Source organism: Poromitra crassiceps (genome assembly GCF_964638095.1).
Source record: "Poromitra crassiceps genome assembly, chromosome: 23".
NCBI lineage: Eukaryota > Metazoa > Chordata > Actinopteri > Beryciformes > Melamphaidae > Poromitra > Poromitra crassiceps.
The window spans coordinates 5,365,723-5,370,722 of record NC_139639.1 but is presented as its reverse complement, the minus strand read 5'-3'; the positions used below and the strand labels follow the sequence as shown (position 1 = coordinate 5,370,722).

At 45.7% G+C, this 5,000-nt stretch overlaps 1 protein-coding gene across 1 annotated transcript in view; it reads left to right on the top strand.

The window, feature by feature from the left end:
- LOC310797067 (laminin subunit alpha-3-like) overlaps positions 1–5,000 on the top strand; it is a gene marked incomplete at its 5' end in the record, with an annotated part of 112,760 nt that overhangs the window by 38,299 nt on the left and 69,461 nt on the right. The gene's annotated exons all lie outside the window — the stretch shown is intronic.

Sequence of the window (5,000 nt, the reverse complement as noted above, 5' to 3'; positions counted from 1 at the left end):
TGCTGTCTCTGTAGCGAGACATGCTGTCCCTACAGAGAGACATGCTGTCCCTGCAGAGAGACATGCTGTCCCTGCAGAGAGAGACATGCTGTCCCTGCAGAGAGACATGCTGTCCCTGTAGAGAGACATGCTGTCTCTGTAGAGAGACATGCTGTCCCTACAGAGAGACATGCTGTCCCTACAGAGAGACATGCTGTCCCTGCAGAGAGACATGCTGTCCCTGCAGAGAGACATGCTGTCCCTGTAGAGAGACATGATGTCCCTGCAGAGAGACATGCTGTCCCTGCAGAGAGACATGATGTCCCTGTAGAGAGACATGTTGTCCCTGCAGAGAGACATGCTGTCCCTGCAGAGAGACATGCTGTCCCTGTAGAGAGACATGATGTCCCTACAGAGAGACGTGCTGTCCCTGCAGAGAGACATGCTGTCCCTGCAGAGAGACATGCTGAGAGACATGATGTCCCTACAGAGAGACGTGCTGTCCCTGCAGAGAGACATGCTGTCCCTGCAGAGAGACATGCTGAGAGACATGCTGTCCCTGCAGAGAGACATGCTGTCCCTGCAGAGAGACATGCTGTCCCTGCAGAGAGACATGCTGTCCCTGTAGAGAGACATGATGTCCCTACAGAGAGACATGCTGTCCCTGCACCCACCCATTCACATCTGTTTCCCTTCAGCATCTCCACTGTAAAACACTGATTGGCCTGTGGTAGACACAAATCATCAAATCATCATAAAACGAATTACTTTTATACAGTCATTATATACACAGAAAACAGTAACAAATGTGTAGTCTGCCGCCGGTGGTTTGTATCTCACGTCATATAAACTTGGAATTAAATGTGGACCGATCGAATGGGGCTCGACATTTTATGACCAGAATCGAGAAGATTTATCACGTTTATCTTGTAATTATGAAAGCTGGGTCTTCCATCTCCGGGCTGTTAGTCTACTGACGGACCAGTCTAAACACGTCACGACACAATCATCAGGAGTTCTGGCTGGCTTTCAGGAGATGCTGCTCCTCCACTATTTTGTGTCTTTGTATCAAATTGATCAAAGGTGTCCTGTACGGTAGGTTAGCATTCCTTGAAGCTAATTCATGACACAGTAGTCGCTTGACACTTTAGTTTATTGCACACGCCCTTACAGGCTCGTTAAACGATGAGGGTTTAACGATCAAGATACCGATGACGACGATGTTGGCTTTGAAACGGCATTGATATCTCACATTGGCGACTGACTGACTGACTGTCTGGCTGTCTGCTGTTTGTTGTTTTACTCTTATGTAATGTTGTCTTTTAACGGTTTCTGCACACAAAACAATTCCTTATTGGGACAAACGATGTTGAAACTTGAACCTGTGGTAGCTGTGGTCTTGATTTTGATGCGTGCTACCTTTTGTATTCAGCATATCCCAAATACCAGACGACCACCGAGTCCCCTGCAGGCCAACTGGGTGAGTGCAGTAAAGAAGGCGTTGCAATGTCACGACCGCAATGTAAACTAACATTTTGAAACAGTCGTTTAAAAGGCAGTTTAACTCTTCTCAATCCCTCCCTCTCTATTCACGAGTTTCCTGGTGAGACAGTGGGCACTTCCATGACACCCTCCCTCCCTGTTTCCAGCTGCCGGTTGCCTGTTTCCGCCCAGGACCGTTCATAGCGAAAGAGACTGAAAATAATCATAATAATTGTTGTGACTTTGTACCTACCTATGTCTTGTAATGGAGCCCCCCAGCACAATAATTTCACATGTGCATAATTGTACAACGGAGTGACAATATCTTGAATCTTGAAAGAGAGAGACCGCTAAAGCTCCGTTCAATGACCAAATATAAGAGTTCCGATTTGGACGTTTAGCCTTCAAAATAAAAGTGGCTGCTATGCAACCACATACTATTTTTTAGCAATTTCAGCTAAAATAAGCCCATACAGTACCAGTGAATTGACATTCACCTCGTTTTTGTAAAATATTGCCGCTATGCAACCACACAATGTTACTACGTTTTGCCATTTCTGATAAAATAAGCCAAACGTTCCCACTCAATGGCGCGTACCTCCTTGGAAGTCGACAACCGGCAACCGCTGAGAATCATGCGAAATGTAAGTCCAGGAAAAAGGTGAATAGACGCAGCTTAACTCTCTATAGATTTAAAAGGCAGTTTAACTCTTCATCCCTCCCTCTCTATAGACACAGTTGAACTCTTCATCCCTCCCTCTCTATAGATGCAGTTTAACTCTTCTCCATCCCTCCCTCTCTATAGACGCAGTTTAACTCTTCATCCCTCCTCTCTATAGATGCAGTTTAACTCTTCTTCATCCCTCCCTCTCTATAGACGCAGTTTAACTCTTCTCTATCTCTCCCTCTCTATAGACACAGTTTAACTCTTCTCTATCCCTCCCTCTCTATAGACACAGTTTAACTCTTCATCCCTCCTTCTCTCTATAGATGCAGTTTAACTCTTCTCTATCCCTCCCTCTCTATAGACACAGTTTAACTCTTCTCCATCCCTCCCTCTCTATAACGCAGTTTAACTCTTCTCCATCCCTCCCTCTCTATAATGCAGTTGAACTCTTCTCTATCCCTCCCTTTCTATAGAGACACAGTTTAACTCTTCTCCATCCCTCCCTCTCTATAGATGCAGTTTAACTCTTCTCTATCCCTCCCTTTCTATAGATGCAGTTTAACTCTTCTCCATCCCTCCCTCTCTATAGATGCAGTTTAACTCTTCTCCATCCCTCCCTCTCTATAATGCAGTTGAACTCTTCTCTATCCCTCCCTTTCTATAGATGCAGTTTAACTCTTCTCCATCCCTCCCTCTCTATAGATGCAGTTTAACTCTTCTCCATCCCTCCCTCTCTATAATGCAGTTTAACTCTTCTCCATCCCTCCCTCTCTATAATGCAGTTTAACTCTTCTCCATCCCTCCCTCTCTATAGAGACCCAGTTTAACTCTTCTCCATCCCTCCCTCTCTATAGATTTAAAAGGCAGTTTAACTCTTCTCCATCCCTCCCTCTCTCCCTCTCTATAGAGACACAGTTTAACTCTTCTCCATCCCTCCCTCTCTATAGATGCAGTTTAACTCTTCTCCATCCCTCCCTCTCTATAGAGACCCAGTTTAACTCTTCTCCATCCCTCCCTCTCTATAGATTTAAAAGGCAGTTTAACTCTTATCCATCCCTCCCTTTCTATAGAGACACAGTTTAACTCTTCTCCATCCCTCCCTCTCTATAGATGCAGTTTAACTCTTCTCCATCCCTCCCTCTCTATAGAGACACAGTTTAACTCTTCTCCATCCCTCCCTCTCTATAGATTTAAAAGGCAGTTTAACTCTTCTCCATCCCTCCCTCTCTCCCTCTCTATAGAGACACAGTTTAACTCTTCTCCATCCCTCGCTCTCTATAGATTTAAAAGGCAGTTTAACTCTTCTCCATCCCTCCCTCTCTATAGAGACACAGTTTAACTCTTCTCCATCCCTCCCTCTATATAGACACAGTTGAACTCTTCTCCATCCCTCCCTCTCTCCCTCTCTATAGAGACACAGTTGAACTCTTCTCCATCCCTCCCTCTCTCCCTCTCTATAGAGACACAGTTGAACTCTTCTCCATCCCTCCCTCTCTCTCTCTCTATAGAGACCACCGCCTGCCCTCCAGGTTACTTCGGAACGTTGGGATCACCCAGCTGTCAGCGTGAGTGTGACTAGACCTGCTACATTATTATGCTACTCTAGGGGGGTGATTACATGGCGATGCTACGCTAACAGCTTTCATTGTTTATTCCACATTTGCATCTCCTGTATCCTAGAGACACTTTGGCCATAATATCCTTTTAGAGAACCCTTTAAAAGGCTTGTCTTTTTGACTCACTTTGAGTCACATTCTCTCACAAACACAGTCTGGCTCGTTAAAGAGAGCACTAGAAGACCATGTAAGGCATCACTGAGTCGAACTGGGTTTACTGTGAGGTCAAAGGTTAAGAACATGTGGCCATGCTCAGTCAAGGAAGGGCTCTTCAAGGCCTGCTAAATGTCAGATCATGTTTGTGTATGGCGTATGAAAACAGAACTGACAGAATATGATGGTTGGGTTTAATGGGTATAGATTAAAAATAATTTTAAAATAGGTTAATACTAGTTAAAATAGGTTAATACTGGTGTAATTCACTGTCGAAATGAATGAAACAGCTGCCTGTCTTAAATGATCATGTCTCTCAGGAGGTCAAGTGGTCTCTGTCCTCTCACGATAGCAATATTCAGTTGGGATTGTCCAGGGAGAAACAACCAGCCTATTAATAGCTGTGCCCCCCTCCTCCCAAATTCCCCTTTCTGTATCCCTCCAAGCTGGGCTCATTTTGGGGAAAACTCTGATTAGTAAGAAGATGGCATCTCAATCGAAAAGGAAGACAATCTTATCGACATTCAGGCCTTTTCTCTATTTGTCGGACAATGTAGGCAAACTTTTCTTTAGCTCTGGCTCCGACTGAGGAGGAATGTCATCAATAGCCTTTGGAAAGCTGTTCTTAATGTTTGGGAGCTGCTTCGGGGGCAAAGTAAACTACAGCCGTATTCTCTGCTGCCTGTCACAGCGCCAAGTCTATTCACATATCAATGCCAGGCCCGGGCTTGGCAAGACCCAGGCACCGCTGCACCAGTGAAGCGCCACAATATGAGTATAGTTTAACTGACCAAAAGACCACTGACCGCAGGGTTCCTCATTTGAATTTCTATGAGTTAGAATTAAATCCGGATGGCTTTTGTCATGGAAGTGAGCGTGTCTCATGTATCTGTGTACAGAGTGTGTGTGTGACTACAGCTGTGCGTGTGTATGTTTGTGTACAGAGTGTGTGTGCGACTACAGCGGCTCCGGGTCCAAGGTGTGTGACGCCTGGGGGCGCTGCCTGTGTCGCCACAGCGTGGAGGGGGAGCGATGTGACCGCTGCCGGCCGGGGTACCACTCCTTCCCAAACTGCCGCGGTGAGAGAGAGAGTCGCCCTCTGA